The sequence below is a fragment of the Bombyx mori genome, chromosome 10, assembly GCF_030269925.1.
Source record: "Bombyx mori chromosome 10, ASM3026992v2".
Classification (NCBI taxonomy): domain Eukaryota; kingdom Metazoa; phylum Arthropoda; class Insecta; order Lepidoptera; family Bombycidae; genus Bombyx; species Bombyx mori.
Genome location: NC_085116.1, coordinates 2,938,773 through 2,964,842, shown reverse-complemented (window position 1 = coordinate 2,964,842; position 26,070 = coordinate 2,938,773). Strand labels below are relative to the sequence as shown.

The window sequence follows — 26,070 nt, the reverse complement described above, 5'->3', positions numbered from 1 at the left end:
CTCTCTTGTTATGATGAATGCTGAAGACCGTTGCCGTCTGGCCCTGGAGTGAACTCCCCTCTACCGCTCTTGTTCCAGCTCTGATGCCACGTCTTTTTCGCTCACCTTCCAGTGGGTAGTACACTCGTCTCCTTCGAAATAAAAAATTTATAATAACGCCGACGACGCTTTCAATTGCCTCAATCCGATGCCGCTTTTGATCATTATCCATGCAAAACCCGTATAGAACATATTTATACGAAGCGAATGTTTTTCATGGCTAATCTGTACTGACAATTTGAAACTCGACGCTAAGTCCTGTAACTAGTTTGAAGCATTTGTTTTTTTTTGTTGTACCTTGAATTTTAATCGCAATCAATACGATTTGCGGCTGTTGTCGTATTCGGTAAAGTACTACCATATTCAGTCAGCATGCCGGGATTTGCTCCGCTCGGGGATTTGCATAAACCGACAAGTGTAATCGTAAACTTAATCGGACACTCAACCGATTTTTTTGCACACTATTTTTTTTTGGCACTACTATAGTTTGCTATTTGAAAAATTTAAAGGTTAATAATTGTTGACGGAGTTCTTTTGACATGCTTGAGTTCTAGTGCGAATCAGTTTTGTTTGTTGGTTTGGATGGGTGACGAGCTCAGGGGCTACCTGGTGTGAATTGGTTACTGGAACCCATAGACATCATCAACGCAAACGTCTCAGTTTCATAGTATTAATGGCTGCCCATTTTTCAAAGTTAAACGCTTTACGGCTTTACAGCAGAATTAGGCAGGATGGTGGTACCTATTCGTGCGGGCTCACAAGGTGCCCTAACACCAATAAAACATTTGGTACAACTGTGAATAGCAAAAACATAGACCTCATGTCTCAAGGCGGGTGGTGGCCTTCACGCTGTGATGTCTATTAATTTATTTATTTATCGTATGGCATTCGTTTTACACTGCGTGGTCATAATTTAAATCTACAGTTTGTGAAATAATCGATAGCTTCTTTTGTTACATTTTTGAGATCTTCGTATGGGCTGCGTAAGCTCGTACTCCCGTCTATATAATAATAAAAAAATCACGAATGTACCAAAATTCAAGGCAAAATAAATAAACATGCAACCTAAATAGGCGAATTCACTAAAAAACAAGTCCACGCATATCCTTCGTAGCGCTTGTTTCGAAGTTGTTAATTATTTTAAATCAGAACAACACATTCTAAAAGGTAAATAAATGATTATTATCGAAACGCTTCCGTACACAGGGGTACGATTAGACGAAGCAACACGTGCTCTCGTCACGAGTATTCGGTGAGAATCCAAACGGAGCGCATTGTGGGTGGTAAAAATGGAAGTTTTATTTTTTCTCCTCTTTGCCTTGAGCTTATTTGTGTAAATAAGACCTCCTGCGTGATTGTGCTGAGCTTATTATAATGGCTGGCTAAATCGTTTCGCGTCTAATTTAAGATTGTTTCGTACTGTGGTCAAATTGGAATGTCGGCTCAATGTTCCTGTCAAATTTAATCGAAGCTCGTCAACAATGAGATTTTTAATTTAAATAGTCAACACCGCCATGACGGTATGACAGCTACCGATGCGCACTCAATTTTTGTATTAAAAATATTCAAATTTAATTTCACAAGAAAATGTTATGCTGTGTAATCAATGCTCACAAGACTTATTTTCAGATTATATTTAGTGTCGATGGTTAAATCATATATTCAAATTCAGTTGACATCGTAGGATTCGTTCTCCTCAGCTTAATATAGGTTTTTTTTTTGGCTAATTTATTATGGAATCAAGACGTCAGTGCTACGACTGCCTTTTGGTAACAGACTGTATTGGTTTCGAGGGTTCGGAAATAAAATTATTGAAATGAAAAAGAACAGTAAAAGTATTAAATTCTAAGTACTGCAATAATCTCCCGGAATGTCATGTCGATTGGCCTGTAAGGTTACTTGAAATTTGATCAGACTGACGCAGGAACGAATACACACATACCGGATTTCGATTCACAACAAGTAATTTACGATGTATATTGAAATTGAACTTATTTAAAAAGAAGAAATTAAAAAAAAAACGTGTCATTAAGCTAATTATAATTTAAACATTAATTTCGTTGTACTCAAAAAGCACGGAAGTTTCAATTAATAAATTAATTAATTTCATTTCGTCGTATACATTTAAAGTGTTGAAATATTGTTTTCGAACGCGGAATAAGTGTGCAAGACCGACCTTCGAAAATTCCTTTGCTACATAAATTTACGTCGATAAGGTTATTTTTTGTCATTCAAGTTTATTAATTTACAGTATTATTAATACGTGAAGCAAAAACTTTGTATCCCTTTTTACGAAAATTGCGCGGACGGAGGAATATGAAATTTTCCACACTTATAGAGAATATAGAGAAGTGCACAATGCTAATATTTTTTTTAAATTATGCATAAAAGATACATTAAATCAATAAAGAAAACATTACACACACTACCATGTATTAGACACATACAGGCAAGCATACTATTTATTTATTGTCAAATTTTTGTTCTTGACGTCTGTGATGAAATTGAGAATAGATTAAATATTGTTTGTCTTTATTAATACTTTTCTAAAGTGTAGTCTTGGCGTTGAAAATACAATCATAATAGTGTACAATTTTACAATTTCAATTAATTATAGTCGAATTTCGACTACTGCCTCTAGTTTACAGTAAAAGTGCGTTATAATCAATTAAACTTATTGAAATAAATATATTTTAGCAGAACAGAAGAATTAAGTGTGTCTGTATATGAAATAAAAGTATTAATAAAAGAGCGTTATTAATAATTATTATATTCTGTCAGTTTGTTAATTCATGTACATCTCCGAAACTACATACTATCTAGCTACTAATTTTAATATAATTTTAGAGTATCTATAATTTCTTTTAATCTATAATTTTAGATAAACCCATTCTCACGGATCGTTTGGAACCTCTGGGTCTACGGGGGACATCGGTTCCCTGTGTATTTTGTGCCTTATGTTCCATGGGGAGGGCTCTAAGTAATTATTTGAGATGATCCCACCATCTCGTTTTTACCATTGCACCGCCCGCCACCTAAGTTGAGTTAATCCATACTGAAACACTGCGTTCATCCACAGTGCGCTTCCAGAGATCTTTTTTGCCACGTACCATCCGACTTTCGAATGAGCTCCCTTCTACGGTGTTTTCCGAGGGCTGTGACATCTTCTTCTTCATACGAGGCTTATGGAAAGTACTTAACGGTAGTCAGCAGGTTTTGGCTCTGCCCCTGGCATTGGGCATTGGTGACGTCCATGGGCGACAGTAACAAATCACCATTAGGTGGGCGTACGCTCGTCTTCCCACAAGGGCAATAAAAAGAAAAGCTTTTATAACAATACGAGTGAGTCTTCAACCTAATATCTCAAGGTGGGTGACAGGGATGCCTTTATATCTTGCTGTAGAAAAAATTTACAAAAATAAAAGAGATTAAAAATACGACTATAACATCTTCAACTATCCCCATAGCAAAATAATAATGTAATATAATTAATAAATTTTTATTAGACAAATTCACAATTAAGAAATTCCTGGCATCTGTAGAATATAAAACTTGATAAAACATTTGTGTTTAGTTTATTTTTGTTATATTAGTATTATTTATTACAGAAATTTCGTATCTATCTACATAACAATATTATATTTGTGCACCCACCGTATTAAGCCGCACTGATAAGATAGCGATTGGTAATACGATTAAGGTATATTGGCTTTTGGCCGCGTAAATTCAATAAAGTGGAATGATACGTAGGCGCCATTTTGGACGCCAAACGCTAATTTGACGTAAACAGACGCGTCACTGGTTTTTATGCTTTAGTGTTTTTATGGATACAAAACAAGTCGCTTTTGCTACGATACATATGTGGATCATATTCAATACCTGTGTGGTGGACTCACTTGAATTTTAAAATACATTTTTTTTTTATAGAGTGAAGAATACACGGATCGCTTCCTGTTTACGGTTTTATATTTTATCCATTCTAAAATATTACTAAACGTTTTCTAGTGCCTATGTTTTGAATGTAATTGACAGTGATTTACGTAATCGTACCGTGCCGGATTTGTACCTGTTTTTGGGCTGATTCACCTTTGTTGTGCAATGAAAACGATTTCTTAGCAACGCAACCATTATTTTGAGGTTTTTTTTTGAGGATAGTCTTTGGGTATAGCGTGTAGAAACATGGAATATAAATGTCGACGACGTCCTAATTATATCATCGGATGTCATAAGAAAGTGTCGTTTGATCACGAAAGATGAAACACAGTGCTACCGTGTGTTTTGTGTGTTTAACTACTTTGTTTACCAAAAACGCGAATGACTTTAAGGGTCAACCCATTCCTGGGTAAAGCTATTAAATTATGTAGGAAAGGATGTTAAGATAGGTTGGTATCGGGTAACAGCATAACAATATTTAACCTTTTTGATAAGATACCTTCGATCATTATTATAATATTCATTTCGTACGTCACGTTGTAAAGGAACGTAAATTTGAAGGGTGGGGCAGCCGTTGTAACTATACCGAGACCTTAGAACTATATCTCAAGGTGTGTGGCGCATTTACGTTGTAGATGTCTATGGGCTCCAGTAACCACTTAACACCAGATGGGCTGTGAGCTCGTTCACACATCTAAGCAATAAAAATGTGGCGATTAATTTTATTGGTAGCAATAATAAAGTATCGATGTCCAGATAAATAAAATACTTTTTCAGTATATGATTTATGACGTTATCGAATGTACATATGCTTGGGGTATTTTTTTCATATACAGCAATTGGAAAGTGATAAGTGATAATAATATAATTAATTCAAGATAGGTGGACTACACTGCTGTGAAATGTTGTAAAGATACGTAATTCCTTTGTCCATTTTCGATTCTTTTTTTTTTAAATGCTTACATCTTAAGAGTCTATAGACAATAACAACGTAAATGCCTTAATGCATCCACTTTCAGACATGAGTTGTAAGGTCTCAGTTTTACAGTACAACGGCTTCCCCACCCTTCAAATTTACCCGTGTGGACACACAAGACATCGTACCACCAGACTCGACATTTTGTTTTGATATTTGAACAACTTATTCGAACAGTTAAGAATTACACGATTATCTTATTAAAAGAAAAGCCTTTAAAACCATTTTTATTTTATTTTATTTCGAACGCTACGGAGGCTTTATCTGTGGATTTCGAAAATATCTGTGAAAGTGCACAAAAATGCGGGATTTCATTTTCCCAAAGCCGCTGGATGTAGCCTCTCGGGATCCTCCAAAAAGCCCACTGAAAAGTCTCCGTAGTAAATAACTACCATTTTACTGAGATTATATTTCACCCTAAATCATCTCATCTCATTTAATTTCATGTTCATATCTCAAATTAATCATCTTAATTTCAATTCACTCCATATTATCATTTTTCATAAAAATAAGAATATAAATTAAAATAAGACTTGACCTAAAGGTCTTAGTTACCAGGTCACAAAATCCCTTAATTTTTTTTATTACGTTGACAGTAAGTTGATAACTTGCTTTGTCGTATTCAATGAATCATATTGAAACAAAGCTTCGAGGCCCGTCTTTAAAAACACCTTTGAATCGCTCGTTGACACGTCCGCGGTCTGGGCGGCTGTGGGGTTATCTGCATGATCAAAGAACTCCTAAATGTACGACCGCCTTAATTTGATAGTTGCGAACATTCGTACAGTTACTCGACACACATCCGCCGTTGCTGTTATAACGTTTGACGTCTCGCGGTGCCGATCTCGACCTCTCGACCTTCATTCAAAGTGCTGGTCTTCTGTCCGATTTAATGAGAACTTGCATGCCCTCAGTGGTGCTGTAGCGGTGCGGGTCTGTCGATGGTGGACCGTCGTGAGGGGTGCCCCGTTAGCCCAAAGGTCATCGGCAGGTGCCGATTTGCACTTGACGAGCCCGGATTTCCCGTTTAGGTTTTGTATTGTGAATAGTGGTTAACGCGAACGTAGATTTTATATTTGGAATTTTTAATATCGTGAAAATATAATCGATCTCTATATAATCGTAAATATAATCGATCTCTATATATCGTCTCTATTTGATCGATTTAATATTAAAGTTATTTTTTCTTAGAGAAGTTCTATTCAACTTTCAACAGATAAATTCGTTTGTTTCGTGTTTATATGGTAAGCGCTTTACGAGGCTATGTAGCTTGGACTAATGAAATCGTGTAAAATGTTGATAACGTCCGAATGTACGTAATTACATATACATATATTATGTTGAAACTGATTAGGTAACCTCCGTAACCATCATATGTAATTGTTAATGCAATTATGATTCTTAAAAACTAAGCTGTAGTGTCGATCAACCCATCCCTATGCGTCCTCAGCCGGAGAAATGAAAAAAAAAACAAAACGAGCATTGGCTTTGGTATTTTGCGTTCTATATTCGCACTGTTCATTTTAAAAACTATTTTTTCTAAACTTGAATATATTATTTTAAAGATTCTACAGTATCCGATCTAATCTGAGAATCGATTCGGAGAACGATCTTATTAATATTCTTTGATTCATGACCTAGTTAATTTGTTTAACTCTGGAGGCTCGTGAATCTAATGGCTTCGATATTTTAGTAGCAACAGCTATTTGAATTTCCGAAACAGGAAAAAAGTATTAGTTTGGATTCGCTGACTGTTAAAAAACACGACAACACAGTATGTAGGTAGTTATAGGTAAATCTAAAAATACAATAACCCGATCATGGACTTTATAATTATAGATTGACACTTATTTTTTTTATTTTTTTCTCGTACAATTTAAAGCGTAGGTGTCGTAAATTCTCTCGGTCGCGAGCCGTATAAAGTGTAGTAATTGTTTTAAATTTTAATTTTAAAATTATACGTTCCGTCGCGGAAGAATTTTGCGTTAAAACGAACGTTTATGAATATACTGCAACATTGTGTAAATGTTTTTTTTTTTTTTTTTTTTCGTTTGAGATTCGAAAGACAAATTGAGTTTTAATGATATGAGCATAATATTAGCGTTTTTTTTCCTTTTAAACCGTGTCGATTTCGTACGTTTAATAAATTTAGCAAATTAAGCTTTACAACACGTTTAAGTGAAAAAACTATTATAATATGATGTTAACGAAATTTTAGTTTTTATATAAAATTTTAGTGCTGGCACGTTAGAATTAAAAATTACGTAACACCGATTACCAATATTAAAAAAAAACTTTAAAATACAAAATCATACGTTTACTTAATAACATAATTAAGCGCTTAGTTACATAATAGAGTTTCAGTATATTATGATAGGTTAGGAATAGCTACGAAAAAATAGCAGTTAAATATTTTTATTGCTTTTTTCGTTTATTTTTTTATTTATTTTTTTGTTGCCCGTGTAATTGGCAGAGGAGCATACGGACCACCTGATGGTGAGTGGTTATCGTCGCCCATGGACTACAACAATGCCTGGGACAGAGCCAGGCCGCTGCCTACCATTTTCGTTTAAACATAGTTTCATTTATATATTTGTTTACCATACCAGTTTTGAAGACTATGATACAGTTTGAGGTTCTGCTGTAGATCTTTTCGCCATTAAGACTGCGATATACTATTTGTAATGCTTTTACATTATTTTCATTATAACCGTTCTATATCAGAACAAGTCTGTAAAACCTAATGTTTTTGTATTATGTCGTTTTTATCTTTAAGTATATGTTGCTGCTCACAACATTCAATTTAATGTTTGCTGTGCAGATATTAAACAAGTTCAAATGCTAATCATTGTTACAATGTTACGGAGTCGACTTGTGATCAAGTACGAGATACCAGTCGTCAATAGGGTTCCGTATATATTTCGTGACAGTTCAAGTACTGTTTGGTAAAGGGTCTGATCAAAAGTGCTATGAAAATCAAAGACGAATAAAATGTGATATTTTTATCGTTTTCTATAACCTTTTTTTTTTTTCCTACCTAAGCTGAGAGCCTTGAGAGGCTATTTCAGCGTAACCCTAACGTTTGTAGGTGAGCTCGCGGGGCTCAAACCTGATGACTAGCCTGTTGCTAACACGAACCCTAGCAAGAGCCGTGCTTCGCAGAATCTACCACCGGATCGGAAACGCGACCCACTGAGAAGATCCGGCGAGAAACTCAGTGGGCTGTGTCTGGGAGTTAATTTACTCGTCGAGCCCTTCGTCGCAAGCGACGGGTTCGTCGAGAACGGTGACCGGTGCTTGAAGTACCTAAAAGCACCGTTAGTGGATCGGGAGGATCCGAGATGACGTGTTTTGGGCGACGTCGACTGCTTTCCATTCTTTCCGCAGGATCGGGAATGTAGTTACCGGCGGCCACGATGAGAGGGTTCTCGTGTCGGGCCGCTTTATCGAAGTGGATCTGGAACCTACCACCAGCTATTGCAGCTCATATACAACGTAGCTCGATTGAACCTTGAGATATGAAGTGGAAGCTACGTTTTTATTGGTACTAGTGGTCCCCGGTAGTCGAAATTCGACTATAAATAATTGACATTATAAGTTTAAACATTATTATGGTACTATTGTCAAACACTATTATAGTCTTATAATATAATCACAGATTTCGCCTAGATTACACTGTAGACAAATAATATTAAAGACAAACAATATTTAATAATGTATTCTCGATTTGACCACAGACAATAAACGCAGAGTATATGTGTGTATATTATGTGTTATGTCAAATACATGGTAGTGTGTGTAAGGTTTTCTTTATTGATTTAATGAATTTTTTATGCATAATTTAAAAAAGTATTAACATTCTGAATTCCTTCTCTATATTCTCTATAAGTGAGGGAAATTGCATACTCCTCCGTCCGCGCAATTTTCGTAAAAAGAAGTTTCTGCTTCACGTATTAATATAAAGATAACGTCACCAATAAATTAAATTTTTTTTATTGCTTAGATGGGTGGACGAGCTCACGGCCCACCTGGTGTTAAGTGGCTATCGTAACCCATAGGCATTTACAACATAAATGCTGCCACCCACCTTGAGATAGAGTTCTAAGGTTTCAGTATCGTTATAGTCAATTGAGCAGGTAGCATGGTAGTACTTAAATGTGATTTCTAACGACACGCCCCACCATTTATAATGAAGCAAAGAACTATCAGCGGAGTCTTTATGTTAATTCCGAAGACGTGCGGAATTCTAAAGTACACGACGCACCGCGATCCATTTGATACGTACCGCCAGGGTATAATTAAATTACGAACTACAGTCTCGATAAATGACAATTTTTAATATGTCCAGCATACTGTGGTCTCTGGGATAAAGGAATATACAGCACAATTAATAGACAATATTTATTGGAGTTTTTTTTTTCAAACATTCTCCGAGTAAGCAATGGAACTCGTGAACAGATATTGTTATGGTAATAATTTGTTTGTGTTGACTGGGTTTGTGTTGTTTGCATATTTATTTAGAAGTGGTAAGTAAGAAAGAAAGAAGTAAATATCTTAGTAGTGATATAACTATGAGGTTTTTAATAGTTTAGTTAAAAGTAATGTTTAAGATTAGGTTTTCTCAAATTACCCTAGCAGTCTATTGGATTACTGGTCCGCGAGAAGCTGAAATATCCCCTTAAGCTACCAGCGAATATATTGGGAAAAAATGTATTAAAATATTGCAAATAATACGCTACAGGATTCCAACAGAAGCTTTTTGATAAAACCTGTTATGCAGTGCTTAACAAAAATAAGTCCATCAAATGAATATTGTAAATATGACTGCCGAAGATGTATCTATCTATACCGCAGCTGAATTAGGAGCGTGAACTCGTGAAGTTTATTTAATGTCCAGAGTTGAAGTCGCAGAACAAGCAACGCGGACCCAAGTTGACAATTCCCACACGACACGGTGCGCTGGAAATAAAACGGTTCTAGGTGTCGTGAAGCCGGCGTGTCAAACAACTACAACTCACTCACGGGTATATTATTAAAGTTGAGCCTTTGGGCTATTTGTATTGCACTAGATAGGTAGATGAGCAAACAGCTCACCTGGCGTCAGCAATGCGCCATGGGCAGAGCAAGGTTGCATCCTACTGCAAAAAATCAAAATAATAAAAAAAAATAACAATGTCATCCAAGTAAACGAAATTGCATACTTTGCGTATTGTCCTTTTCAATGAGTTTTGTTTGTGTTTTTGAACATTGAAATATGTTTTCATTATTTTAAATTATTATTCATTTAATTGACTATATCATTATTATTGCATACTTTTTTTTTTCTCTTGTCGGAAGGCACACCTAATTGATGATCAGTGGTTCTCGACGCCCATGAACCTCAGCAATGCCATTATAGTATTATGTTCCAAAATAAATTAATAAAATGACCTATTATGGAATATTAACGTTTAAAATTCCAAATACCCAGTCGTAATTTATGTAATTAAAATCATGAGCTTATTGCCAACGCAAATGACGCTATAAAGAATAGTCTCTAAAGCCTCCAATTACTTTATTACGCGGCACACTTTGAACACATTTGAACGCGTCAACATAAACTTGACATAATATTAGTACCGTTTTGGTCACGTTGAGTCAATCTCTGAAGAGAATTACAGTTAATTCTCATGATAATAATATAATTAAGACTGTCTGTTTGGTTAGTTAATGATGTAGCGAAAGACTCGTCAAAGGGGAGTCTGAGAATTATTGTACTATTATCGACCAGAAGTGAGGTAGTTAACAAAAAGAAATAAATAACACAGAACTGGCCTAATTACATTTCACTGAATTAACAAAACTTCTAACAAAATGATTTCAATTTACTATTAACGAAAACTGTTAAAATTACACAAGAACCAAACATGTTTCAACAAGAACCGCACACACGAACGCCACGCACAAAAAAGAGGCAAAGGCGCAGCGAGGGATCGTTTTTATAGTTTTAGCGCTGGCTCTCGGTCGGGGGTTGCCTGGATTCGGTAACACGGCCGTTCCTGATGGCGAGGCGTCCTCGACCGCTTCATCTCTCAGCAGAAGCATATCTCTTCCAGCTACGTCAGAGCTTGCATCAACAAGGTCACCCTCTGTAACGTAACAAAAAAAAATTACACCCAGACCTTAATGCTCTAAAACTTTTTAAAATTTAGAATCCCTACTACAGACGCAAGCGTGCACTCTTACATCTGCAGCGAGGACGAGCCAAAAATAAATATTTGAAGTGAGAAGAATGGATATCGCACAACTGTCCCAAACTGCGCAATTTGAAACACCTGCACGATTCCTTTACTGAGTTAGCCCGTACAGGAAACGTCTAAAACAGTAGCGCGCTGTTGTCTGCAATATTCACCGATACAGATACTGAACATTACATACACAACACAGCTAAAACACAGTAGGGACGCAAAATCCGGCCGAATCCGCATCTAACCATACTGCTCAAAAAATAAACGGGAAGTAAAGCACCGTCGTGCCCACCTCAACCTCAAAAATGGGAAGTAAAGCACCGTCGTGCCCACCTCAACCTCAAAAATGGGAAGTAAAGCACCGAAGTGCCCACCTCGACCTTCACATATTAATTTCGAAGAAAAGGCTGCATGTCACCGAGGTCCACTCGTAAGGATGATGTGGAAGCAGGGCAGCCGTCCCAGCTCCAGTCTGCTCCCACGATGCGAGGCTGCACCACGTGTGGCGGGCGTCCCGCTCGACCGTCCTGATAGACAATCCGTTGGGTAGTCCGCAGCAGCAGGCCGCAGACTAAGCGACATCGCCCTCTGCGTCACTGCCAGTCGTACAGCACCGTGCAGTCGGCGGCATGCGAGCAACACGTGCAGTATGCACGTCAGAAGTAGGTGAGCGCGCGCATGCAGCGGCACGCGAGCAACACGTGCAGTATGCACGTCTGAAGCAGGCGAGCGCGCGCAGGTAGCGGCACGCGAGCAGTGCGCGCAGTATGCACGTCTGAAGCAGGTGAGCGCGCGCAGGTAGCGGCACCGTGCAGTCGGTGGCACGCGAGCATCTCATGCAGTATGCACGCCAGAAGTAGATGAACGCGCGCAGGCAGCGGCACGCGAGCAACACGTGCAGTCTGCACGGCTCTGCGCTCTCCTGCTGGAGCACGGCGCCGACTCGCTACTGACCTCACACGTCGGCGACAACGCCCTGCGTCTGTGAACAAATCAGACAGAAGGCGCCTCTATTGTCAAAGTTTAGATAGCACCTGCAATGCTCCAATAATCCTGTTCGTCACGCCGTCCATCTGCTGACCAGCACTGCTACACACACCCGCCGATTTGCTTGACGCTGTTCCAGGGTACTCAGGTGCACATGCGTCACCGCCTTCGACGGAAACCGTTGCTGCTGGAGGCAAAAATAAGTGCGCGTGGCGTTCGGTACAAGAGTGCGACAGCGTATTGCGATCAGACGGTACTGGTAAAGTGGTCATTAATCTCACGATCTCACGAGTATAATTATGTTCCAAACAACGGTTCCACGGAACTATGCCAGGAGACATCCTGCGGCGTAGGTGTCTTGCTCTTCCTACACACAACACGATCGCGACGATGATTAATGCAACAAACTCCTAAATCTAGAATTCGAGCGGTCATGACAGCGTCGATGAGAATGATCGCGCCTGTATTTTCTACATCGACGTCCCGTCACTTTTCCAAAAGCACGTGGTTTTATCCCAATTCTGATATTATCGACCAGAAGTGAGGTAGTTAACAAAAAGAAATAAATAACACAGAACTGGCCTAATTACATTTCACTGAATTAACAAAACTTCTAACAAAATGATTTCAATTTACTATTAACGAAAACTGTTAAAATTACACAAGAACCAAACATGTTTCAACAAGAACCGCACACACGAACGCCACGCACAAAAAAGAGGCAAAGGCGCAGCGAGGGATCGTTTTTATAGTTTTAGCGCTGGCTCTCGGTCGGGGGTTGCCTGGATTCGGTAACAGTACTGTAATGGTGCGAATGGTAATGGCTGTTTTAAATTAGTAATGGATAGGTACCACAATTTTGACTGCTTAAACCGAAAAGCCATTGAGGCGTAATACTTGAGACATTTGCAAGTGTACAGTAACAATAAAATTACACTTAATTTATTTGTAATTTTGTGTATTTCATATACATAACGCTGGTAGACTTGTAGAAGCTTCAAACGTAACCATAACCCGTACTAACACGACAATGTATAGAAATCAATTTTTGCATGTACAATTTTGTCCTTTCCATCTAACCGAAACCGTTTGTCCGATCGTGACTTATGATTGAAGGATTACTGGTGGCCCGGAGGCCTTTCCAGTTTCACCAGGACAGGTGGGCGAGGAAAGGTTCAGCCAGGAGGGTTGGGATTTTCTAACAGCTGCCCGAGCGCCTGCGAAGGAGACCTAACAACTCAAGAGCAGCTGCTTCGCGAATGAATCTACTACCGGAGATCGGAATCGCGACCCGCTGAGAAGATTCGGCTGCAATTTGCCATAGTTACAGTTCTCACTCCAGGAGAGGGTTCTGTCATAGTCCCATAAACATACGACAGGTGGCTCTCGGGTAGTTTCAAGATATCGATCTTATTAATGCACTTAGGGAAAGCCACAACGAGGTGACATAATTTCAGTGGTTAACAATGTAAATAACAGGAATGATAGGTAGCTGAAAATACGAAGCCATCACGCTTTGCTGTACGTATCTTATGGAACTCCGAAAAAAAATTGTGGTAAAGAATTTCAAACAACATTTTACTGGTGGTTGGACCTCTTGTGAGTCCGCACGGGTAGGTACCACCACCCTGCCTATTTCTGCCGTGAAGCAGTAATGCGTTTCGGTTTGAAGGGTAGGGGGCAGCCGTTGTAACTATACTTCAGACCTTAGAACTTATATCTCAAGGTGGGTGGCGCATTTACGTTGTAGACGTCTATGGGCTCCAGTAACCGCTTAACACCTGGTGGGCTGTGAGCTCGTCCAGCCATCTAAGCAATAAATAAAAAATAGTTTAGCTAAGTTATAGAGTTATTTTCTTGAAGCAATAATCGCAACGGTGCCTCATTTTTCGGAGCCATTTATAAACTAATTGATACATCAGAATGTGATTAACGACGCGGAGCCACCACATGCGACCGAATTCGTCGATTATACCGTTAATTCTCGTTGTCTCTCTCGGCAGTCCGGCAATAATCGTTACGCGATTTATACGCGACACAATCGGGCCTTACGGTAAACTTGATAACCGATATACGATATTGGTTATGTGGAATCAAAGCGCACGTTGCGAACACCATTTCTAGAGTGCGTTCTCTCCCATATCTATACATATAAATAAAATTGGAGTGTCTGTTTGTAATATTGAAATAACCGCTTTTTACTACATGCATTATGAATATATGTACGGTACATACACCAAAATAACATTTTTTACAATTTTTGTCTGTCTGTCTGTTTGTTCCGGCTAATCTATGGAACGGCTGGACCGATTTTGACGGGACTTTCACTGACAGGTAGCTGATGATATAAGGAGTAACTTAGGCTACTTTTTTTTAGACTAGCTTCGCCCCGCGGCGTCACCCGCGGTACGACAATAACCGCGGGTAACATCGCGGGGCTCAACTATCAATAATAAAATTTAATGTTTCCGAAGCGAAGCGAGGGCGGGTCGCTAGTCTGAAATAGATTCGCCATTAAGCCGAAGTCGCTTTGAAGGCCGGTTCTGTTTATGGGGTCTTGAATAAGCGGTCAACGTATATTTTTATGTACCATGTATGATTCTGTTCGGTGTAATTGAACGTAGCGTAATTGAAATAAAAAAGCGGAAACAAATGCATGTTGGCGTCATTTTTTTAAACGCACGGCGATTGCGGTCCGCGATCCCCGCGTATCTTCAAATATATCTTGTCGGTATACAATAATAAAGAATGAACCTAGTGTGACGTAATTTTTGTCATACCCAGTTCCGGAGAGCAGTGTTACATTGTCAATAATTGTAAAGTGTGAAGAGGAATTGTATTTTAACATTTTTTGTTAAAAAATCGGTTGTCTGTAAAGTCTGTTTACTGACGATAGTTGAACGTGACAACGTCATAAGAAAATACTGATGGAATGGTTTCATTTTAGAAAATGTCAAATGTTGAAAAGAAAATTTAACTTTATTTGTTTGATAGATATTTTGTATGGACAATGACACCACATTCACTTTTCACTGAACTTCATACTTGACGAAAACATTTAAATGTATTATTGTATAGCAGCTGTCCACGCGGATGCATCGCTCACTCAAGTAGGAGAGAGACAGATGTCGAACGCTGCCGAACGCGGAGTCCGATTGTGCTTCTTTGTCGCTCGTTGCGCGCTCTCGCTTGCACTTCAAGCCTTAAATGGAACGCCTCATGAGTCATGTTTTTTCGTGCGTGCAGCCGGCTCCATCGAATTATAAGACGTTGTCACGTGAAAAAATCGTATTTGATTTTATTCATCAAGATTGTACGCCGCAGTGCTGTCGTTACGGAACTTCCCCGTTGTGGCATTCAACCTGTTATCTACCCTATCAGGAACAGTATATCCATTAAAGGAATTGTTATTGCACACTTTTATTACTTTCATTGCCCGCGCGCCCTCCAAATGTATTCAAGTCGAACGTAAACACGCATCCGGATCATAAACTGTTGTCATTATTTTAAACGGTCCTCTTTGTGCTGATGCATCAACACCAAATAATTAAAGACCTCTAGTTAAAAAGCTTTTTGAGTATCATACGGTATATTTTTTTTTAATTTTTATTGCTTAGGTGTGTGTACGAGCTCACAGCCCACCTGGTGTTAAGTGGTTACTGGAGTCCATAGACATCTAAAACATAAATGCGCCACACACCTTGAGATATAAGTTCTAAGGTCTCAGTATAGTTACAATGGCTGCCGGGTGGGGCTGCCGGGTGGGGCAAAAAAACGAATATTAAGGTGTTTGGACACGTCTTTTGATTTGTTGTATTCAATTTGCGTGGGTGCCTCCCACGCTCACGTGACGTGCCGGTCAGCAATTAAAACATTTATCATTATTCATTTGGATTGATAATTGGAGCAACTTTTTGCGGTCGAACAAACACTGCCGAATTGGAGTTACGCATTTGCATAGTTTTGGTGAGTCGCTTATCTGTCTCTACAGACTGTAAGCTTTGTACTTTTTTTCATTGCTTAGATGGGCGTACGAGCTCACAGCCCACCTTATGTTAAGTGGTTACCGGAGCCCATAGACATCTACAACCTAAATGCCGCCACCCACCTTGAAACATGAGTTGTAAGGTCTCACTTTTAATAGTACAACGGCTGCATCGCCCTGCAAACCGAAACACATTACTGCTTCACGGCAGAAATAGGCGGGGTGGTGGTACCCACCCACGCGGACTCACAAGAGGACTCACAATTATAATTTTGCGAGTTTGATCTATATTAAGTATTTCATTAGAAAAATTGATACCCGCCTGCGGGATTCGAACACCGTTGCATCGCTTGATACGAATGCATCGGACGTCTTATCCTTTAGACCACGACGACTTCAAAATTATAATATTACATATTTTCGTGATAATATGTTGTCTTTGTAATGTTACTCATGTATTTCGTACGTTTAGATAAAAGCTTCTCGATATATTTATGTCTTGTTTATACGAGGCCCGTTCGATTTACTGTTTCCGTATTATCGGTTAAATTCGTACTGCCACATCCGTAAGTTAAAACGTTTTGAGTTAACGAACGCCAGGATGAGTAAAACGAATTTTATTTGTTAATAACTAGCTGACCCGCCAGACTTCGTAGTGCCTCAATCGATAAATAAAAGACCTAAACTTTTGTATAAAATAAACTTAAAACAAACAAAAGGAATCCGTCCGACGGGGGACATATCAAAGGGAAAACAAAATTGTTATTCTTATTTAATTCCGAGCATTTTCATATTTATCTACCTTTTAAACCTTCTCTGGACTTCTACAAATAATTCAAGACCGAAATTAGCCAAATCGGTCCAGCCGCTTTCGAGTTATAGCGAGACTAACGAACAGCAATTCATTTTTTTATATGTAGATATAGATATCACAGTTTCATTGTTTGCTTTCGTGTCAGTCGAGGCGAAAATATCATAAAACTTCACTTGAAACTTGATTAGCATTATAATAATAAAAGGCTTGATATACGAATCAGGAAACCGTTTTTAGTATTCCGCCATTATCTCGAAACAAAGACTAACATATTAATGCGGTTGTCGTAAAGATGTCGTCTGTCGAATGAATCACTCGATGTCGCACAGGTATATCGGATTACGGCTCGCTACCCGAACAGAGAGAAGCGATCGTTTTGGCACATCGTAATGAGCAACGGCCGTTTTAAAGGGCAAAAATTAATGTTGACACTTACTCGTTAAACCGACGCCGCATTGCGACCTCACGACGCCCAAGGATAACCAAGGCTGGTCAAATTCCTTTTACGACGAGACTTGCACGATAACAGTAAAGTCCAGTTCCGTATTCGATAATGTAACCTCGGACTTGCATTTCTCATTAACAATGTTCTTTTTGCGTAATGACATAATAGTCGTTGTAATTTTTCTTGGGAAGTTCGTATAGAGGAATTCGGTAACGGGGTAGGTAGGTTTATTTTTCGTTTGGTCAAACGGAATGTACATTTCCTGAAATATTCAAGTGCTTTGCTCATACTTGATGACATTAATAGTACGTATACAGTGCTGTATTAACGCTGTGTTGGAAGTCAATGCCTTCTTCGATTGTATTATAAAAAAAATATACCTAATATCTAAAAAAAAGACACATGCCCGCTGAGTTTCTTGCCAGTTCTTCTCAGGACGGAGGCTAGTTTTTGTGAATTGGCGGTAGTTCTTTTTGACGTTCAACTAGTATGTACTTTCATTTATGTTGAATAAAAAAAATTGATTTGATTTGATTGAATTGATTTTTTAGCGACACGAAATCACTTGACATGAAAATTGCCAAAAATAGTACCTAGCTAAACCACTTGGCAGTTCTGAGTGGGAGGGATCTTGTATTTTATCAAACAGTCTTTGTCACAAAAAGATTAGATGTCTGATAAGACTGAACGGTTCTGATCATGAAAACAGGTTGGGTATGAAATCCTGTTGCGTGCCCATCTATAGGATTGAGTAAACATGGCACGCGCGATCAGCGGCGCCGGCGCATGTGGAGTGCGCTTCGATGACCTAATTTCGAGTGGATACTAAGTCGAAGCCAGTGGAAGTGCATGTGGATATGTGCGGTTCACCCGTCGCGACACGCCGGCGTCGTCTTGTACACACACACAGCACCGTGTTATTACTGTTTGTTTATGATTCACTTTATGATTTATTGCTTTTTAAGCGATCGCTTTGACGTCCGACATGTCGATTAGATTCGTTGGTACAAGTCTCCGGATATATTCTGTGTGCTTAGTGCGTGTTTTTTAACATTCTCGATAAGGTAAAAGTTTTTAGTTAACTTTTCTATGGAGTTGGAACAGAGCGCCTAGCGGGTAAAGGTAGGTTCGAACTCTATACAAAATTGAGTTAACTTGTACGCTATCGAGAACGTTAAAAAACTCGCACTAAGTACACTGGATTTTAAAACGAGTTACGCGTCCTGAACTGATTACCCACAGACACAGCCCACTGAGTTTCTGGCCGGATCTTTTCAGCGGGTCGCGTTTCCGATCCGGTGGTAGATTCTGCGAAGCACTGCTCTTGCTAGGGTCAGTGTTACCATCACTCCGGCTTGAGCCCCGTGAACTCACCTACTAGCTAAGGTTACGCTGAAATAGCCTCTCAAGGTTATCAGCTTAGGTAGAAAAAAAAAAGAGAACTGCTTCTATCCATAGTAAGTTATTAAGTAAATTCGCGACTGAATGTTAGTTGCTTGAAAGGAATTGTTGATAGCAATGCAGAAACTTTGACACCGATACCCACTGCACTTAAGTCATGGTGATTAATACGTTCTAGAATGGGCCCCTTGACAGGCGGACGACGGTCGGCGCAAGGGCGTCGCGGTCACGTCATAGCGACTAGCCGGTCACGTTCCCGCTCCTGTGCACGATTCAATCAATTATACAGCAACGAATTGGACTAATCGCATAGATAGCGCCAAGGCTATCGTATCGATACACTAATTGAAATACTCCAAATCGTTTGACTGTACAAAGAGCTGCATTACAGTCTCGCAGCCTATAATTAAACCTCTCGCCCTATAAAACGCGATACGTAGCTAACAGCGGCCAAACGATACTGTGACCGTATCGATAAATTGTATCGATAACGAATCTTTTTATTAGTCTCGAATGTCGAATTGTATTAATTTAAATGTCGGTCTGCCCTTCAAATCGAAGTGTTTACGATCGGATTCGGCATCGCCAATTGTTCGACCCGGGCACAAACGGTTGGCCGTGAATTAAAACGCATATCTTTTTCGCATTTCAGTTTAGTTCGTCTGTTCTCTTATTCATGAGCCTACATAAGTAGATTTTAGAGCGAAATGACCGGCTTTATTTATACTAGATGATGAACTTCTTTTTTTTGATAACGCCATCTTGTTGTGTCTTTAAAGCGGTTAGTTGCCCTCAATTAAGAAAAATAGTATTATTATTCGCCAATAGATGTCGGGAAGAGTTGATTATTGAAAACACGAATAAAACAACATTTTTTGAAAATAAATCGTAGCTAGATCAATTTATCGCCCCCGAAATCCCCTGTATACTAAATTTTATGAAAATCGTTGGAGCTGTTTCCGAGATTCAGATTATATATATACAAGAATTGCTCGTTTAAAGGTATAAGATTTCTTAGCCGAAACGAAAATACTCTGTATTATTAAATTTATTAATAAATAAGGTACAGAATACGTGTGCTCGTTATCTATTCGTGTTATGTCATAACGATTGCGATCGATGCACTCACGTTGCGAAACATTCCGATGTCGATTATTTTCTATGGCTGCCTGTTTAGATGAGCTTACTGCTTTGTTTTTTTAAAAAAAAAAAACACATTCCGCAATATAGGAACGGTCTGTTTTTTTTTGTTTTTTTTTTCCATCGTGTTCAATCAATCAAGCAAACTTGATTCAAACGCAACGCCTGTCAACGATCATGATGAATACTCCTGCACACGATTCAATTCAAAGTAACATTAGAAACGTTACGAAATCTAGCGTATCGTTCGAATACAAAACAGCCATGAACTTAGAGGTAGCCGATCGAGCGCGCACAATGAGCGGTATTAAATCATTATTAATCGATTACCGTGACAGAATACAATCGATTCGTCTGTAACGCACCTATCGGAGTCCTTGAACGGTATTAACCTTAATTGTGCAAGATCGATACAGCGCCGAGTCGAATTAGAATCGGTGTGCCCTAGTTAGCCCTCCCGCCCCGATCTAACTACTAGTCAATAAATATTACGAAACCTTTTGGCCCTACGTTGACGATGATAAATTACAATCGTTCGCTTCGTAGTGATTGGCGTTCAATGACAATTTTATTAATGATACCGATTAATCGTAAATCGATACATTATCGATACATCCTTTTGTGTTCGTAACGGAAATATAATGTATTCATAGCGTATGTAGTGATTTGTCAGCTTATTCGAATGGATACAGTATTGTGTGTTTCTTTGTTGATCACGTTGACGCGCCCTACATTCCGCGGTGGCCGGGTCTAGACTAGACATTCGAATTATTAACGCAAACACTACAGAATGCCTACCGTTCTTGTTATAAGACTAGAAAGTTGTTTCGTTTATGTGAAAATTTCATTACTTTATTTGTATAGAAATCGCAAAAGTCCAAATAAAATGCTTTGGTTTGTTCGAAGAACCTAGTTGCGTTGGTTATCCCAATGATTTTTCGATCACGCCACGATTAAACCCCTGAATACCGTCTTTAGATTAAGAAGCTTTAGTACCAAAATTGATTTATATTTTCTAACTCCTGAATATTGCTTGTTGTGTCGGTCCAAACAAAAACGCAAATATGATAAAGCTGGATCAAACACGATCAATCCTTTTTACTTCAAATTCAAGTAGGCCAAAAGAGCACATTTAAAAAAAAATTGCCTAGAAGGGTGAACTCGCTCACGAATCATCTGGCGTTAAACGGTGTCCGAAGCGCATAGACATCCCGACTCGAATGCTTACACCGACTTTGAAACTCGAGGTCTCTTTGTCTCAATTCAAATTACGCATAGTACATTTTCCCCATAGACGCAATCCATTGAGTTTCTCGCTGGATCTTTTCAGTGGGTTGGGTTTCCGATCCGGTGGTAGATTCTGGCACTGCTCTTACTAAGGCGAGTGTTAGCAAATTCTCTCATATTCTCAGTGGGTCGCATTTCCGATCCGGTGGTAGATTCTGTGTAGCACTGCTCTTACTAGGGCTAGTGTTAGCAAATTCTCTCTGTTTGAACCTGTAAGTTCACCTACCAGTTCGGGCGTAACTGGAATGACCCCTTCGGCTACTAGCAAAAAGATAGGGAAAAAAAAAACATTTTTTCGCAAGTTTGATTTTTATTACACGGTGTGTTATTCGTTCATCGCGAAATTCATTCGTGAACAGCGTTAAGTATATAGCGTAGTACGCGTATTTCAATAGAAAAAATGGTACGGGATTTTAAGGTCGGCAGTCGCATCGGGAATGCACCGGGCTTCTTATCCTTTAGGGCACGAAGACATCATGAATAATACCCGTCCGGGCGTAGCTGAAATAGCCCCCTAGGTCACCATCGATTAGGTAGGGAATGAAAAGAAAATGAATATGTCGTGGCTCTTTGTGTGGCGAGCCCAAGTCTGTTTTTGTCGTCTGCTCGGATTCGGAAGGTAGGATAACTATTTGTAAGATTTTTTTGTAGCCTAGACGACGGGTGAACTGTCTCACGGATAACGGTTTCAAGCGTATTGCCTTTAAGTACCTTTATGAATGACATGAGATCTAATTCTCAATTTTTTTATTTTTTTTATGGCTTAGTTGGGTGGACGATCTCACAGCCCACCTCGTGTTAAGTGCTACTGAGCCCATAGACATCTACAACGTAAAGGCGCCACCCACCTTGAGATATAAATTCTAAGGTCTCAAGTATATGATAAGTATGACGAATGTCCCAAACTTCAAGTAGGAAGGTGTTACTGAATTTGTGGTAGATATAAGCAAGAGTAGTGGTGCTTACTTGTGCGAAAGCCGCTGTGTTTTCTATGGAAACTCCGTTTCGCCACAGATGCTACGTCTAAAGATGATAAAACAACTTATAAATGCCATTAACAATGTTCTCAATCAAATTTTATTCTCTGTGTAATGTTAATGTTGTATCTGTATATGAGTCGACTATTATCAAAGGCGGCAATCTGACTTTTGGACAATGATTGGTAAATCAGAAAAACGAATTATTGACTTTGTATTCCATTGGCAGTCACAAAACTCTTCGGAACGACATCTTAGATAAATAACAGGTTAACTATTAACCTTTATTTAATGCAGGTTTTGAACCGTATTCTTTTAAGAAGACGATTATATTCAAATAAATCTGTATTGACATATCAATAAAAAAATTTTGTCCAAATGCACAGATTGCCACCTTTGATAATAGACGACTCATATATTTCTTTTTAAATCGTTTTTACATCAACATTGTCATGTATGTTAAACAGTTGCAAGTTCAATGGTAAAAGGAGTGTGACGCAGCGATCGAATCCTTTATTATGTATTCTCGTCACGCTAGTATCAAGTATCGATTCACATCGCGCGCTGACCGACCGTTTGGGTATTTTCCTTGCAGAATACTTTATTGCCGACGTCAAGCCGGGAATACGTAAGTCAATGACGGTCAGGCATCAACATCGGATAGAACCACCGAATACGCGCATTTGAAACCCTTTTGTGAATTACGTCGGTTCATATCAACCCTTTTAGCAGGAACAGTCGATAGACAGAGTCGGGATGCTGACTATTTGCACAGTTTGATTATAGGTATCGACCTGTACGGACGTGTCCAAAAGTAAGTTAATACATAAACTGTACTTAATTAAGCAAAATAATCAAAGGAAACAATAAGATTTATTAACAGTTTTTTTTGTTTCTATTTAATTTACTCAATGAAGTAACTGTTTCAAGAACTGAAATGTTGTAGTGTTTGTGAGTAAACAGTATTTATTCATTTCTAATTTTATAACATGAAGTTGGTGAACAATATGAATTCCCCGACAATGAATCTTCGAAATAGATCGAAACATTTTATTACCTAGAGTTATGTACAGTTAAAACTGTAAAGTAACCGGAAAATGGATTTTGAAACATCGGAAAGGATATAATGACAATAATAATAATACAATATAATATCGGTACCTTTTCAATAGTTCGGCTCTTTTTAAACCCGACAATACTCTCGTTGAATTGCCAAACCAACATCGCATTCGACACAAGACATAACCTACATAATAATTAATTAATAATAATAAACCCCCGTTCCTGGTTCCCTAAAAACATACCGACCTCGATTGAGCTCAACGTAATTTGAAATATAAATAATAGTCATGCACATAATACGGAAGATTTAACCTTAAAAATTAAGTATAAGACACGCGAAAACCAAAGTGAGCTAAAGTTAGATAGGTAGATAGATAGACGTCATTTAAATAAACCCTAATTGTATGTCAATGCTTTATCTCCTACATCCTCCTCCTTCAGTCGATCGCTCATTGCTGAGCATTGTGATGCGCCCGCCTGTGACCCTTTTTAGTAATTTGTAGCCACTTTTGTCGGTCAGTGGCACAGTGAAGTGCTTGGCTCAGTGTCATGTCCAGACACTCGGATACTTGGTCACACCATCTTCACTACATGCGCCCTCTTAAATACATAGTATCAATAGTACCAAAGCCACTGGCTAAGGCGTGGTCTTTAAACTAATTTTGTGTTCTATTTATGATACATTCAGTAAGATTTAAATTATATTTATGATACATCCTCCTACTTCTTGCATCGTGTTCCTCAATGCCGAAGATCGTGACCTTCACAGAGCTTTTTTTTTTCGGACTGTGTTCCTCCATTATTTCCTGTCCTTTGCGCAGTGGGTAGAGACATTGATGCTAGAGTCCAATGCGGTCTTCATTTGATGATCAGACCAGCGTATGGACTACGCCCACTTGACATCTTTATGATGCATGCCAATGTCAAATCTCGCAGGCGAATGTACCAATTGAGGCCATCAGCGCAATAGTAACCTAAGCATGTCATAGTTAGGGGGAGGGTGATGGGAGAGATGTGCTCCGCACTAAACGCTTCACTCTCCCCCCTTTACCTTTTCATGAGTTCTGTCTCATGAGAGGCTCGGACGTGGGTTGTTGAGCAACAAGATGTTTTAGTCGGTTCCACTCCGACATACCCCGCCCGCCATTCTCAGTGGAGGGTGGGAGTCCGGCGATTTCCTCATGACCATAAAAAAACCATATCATAATTAGTATAGAGACAATGAGGTTTAAATATAATTTTACACTGCTTCGTAAGCAATAACAATACGGGCAAAAATAATGTTTACAATCTGTTATCTCTGGGTGAAACTGGAGATAGGCCGGTTTTCCATCAAAATTTATTATGTTTGAAATAAATTGCAATTTAAAAGTACGAATATGAAAAATTGTGGGTTAGGCCAGTTTTGCGCTGACGGCTTCAATTTTCCTAATGAAATACGTACCCAATCCATGTTCACGAATTACTACGATGAAGTAGTAATAACAACGTGTCATAAAAAAACTCACGGGTCATCATGTGTATGTATCATCATCCCTCCTACATCTGCCGCGAACCAGTACATATTACATTCCAGTTTGGAAGCCGGGACTGTTGTTATATTATACAATTGAGATACATTCCTCAAGGTGGTTTAACGGCATCGACGTTGTGGCTTCTATGGGCTACGGTTACCACTTAACGCAAAATGGAGTGTGAGCTGGTCCCCCGAATATGAAATAAAAAAAAAAATTATTCTTATTACTTTGTTTCAGGTAAGGAAAAAAACACCAATATACTGAATATTCCAAAGCTAAATATCAAACCGTGGATTTAATTTGTAACAGTAACAGGTAAGTTTTATAATAGTAACATATTTAACATATTTTATAATAAAGTAGTTTTCAATCATCTTTGTTCTAAAACACTACATCTATATATTAATACGTGAAGCAAAAACTTTGTATCCCTTTTCACGAAATTTTCGCGGACGGAGGAGTATGAAATTTTCCACACTTATAGAGAATATAGAGAAGAAGTGCACAATGCTAATATTTTTTTAAAATAATGCATAAAAGATATATTAAATCAATAAAGAAAACATTACACACACTACATACCATGTATTTGACGCACACACGCATGCATACTATTTATTGTCAAACTTTTGTTCTTGACGTCTGTTATCAAATTGAGATTAAATATTGTTCGTCTTTGTTAATATTATTTATAGTGTAGTCTTGGTGAATTTTTTGATTACCTATAGAAGTATAAAATGCAATCATAATAGTGTACAAACTTACAATTCCAATTAATTATAGTCGAATTTCGACTACTACGGGACCTCTAGTTGTTAATTAATTCTCCGTTCACAGCCGTGCATTATTATTATAATTTTTCTCACCATAAAGATGCTCATATTTCATCATAATAATATCGTAAAGTTTACGTTTTTTGCCGAAATAACGTAAATAAACACAGGAAACTCAACCTTGTAACAAACAGACCTTGTTGAAAACAACCTTAGCATTGTAACAGTTTGTTTGATTCGCATACACGACAATATTCGGTGAGCGATGATGTGTTGCAAATGAAAATTAAATTTGTTTACGTAAATGTTTATCGATTTTTCGGCGCTCGAAGCGGTGTATAACTAAACTAGCGACCCGCCCTCGCTTCGCTTCGGAAACATTAAAACACACATGAAACCAAAAAAAAAATAATAATAAAAAAATTAAAAAAAAATAACCTATGTTCATCAGGGACAATGTCGGCTTCTAATGGAAAAAGAATTTTTCAAATCGGTCCAGTAGTTTCG

At 38.5% G+C, this 26,070-nt stretch overlaps 2 protein-coding genes and 1 long non-coding RNA gene across 4 annotated transcripts in view; 2 read left to right on the top strand and 1 right to left on the bottom strand.

Annotated features, from left to right (window-relative positions):
- LOC110385588 (uncharacterized) overlaps nt 1–26,070 on the top strand; it is a 933,915-nt gene that overhangs the window by 662,943 nt on the left and 244,902 nt on the right. The window lies entirely within an intron of this gene.
- The window catches only part of dapk (death associated protein kinase), a 227,764-nt gene that overhangs the window by 15,725 nt on the left and 185,969 nt on the right, over nt 1–26,070 (top strand). The gene's annotated exons all lie outside the window — the stretch shown is intronic.
- Nucleotides 10,749–12,961, bottom strand: LOC134199471 (uncharacterized). Its single transcript, XR_009973979.1, has 2 exons — nt 12,452–12,961; nt 10,749–12,349 (listed from the first exon to the last, which is right to left on the bottom strand). It is a non-coding gene; the product is annotated as an uncharacterized LOC134199471 (long non-coding RNA).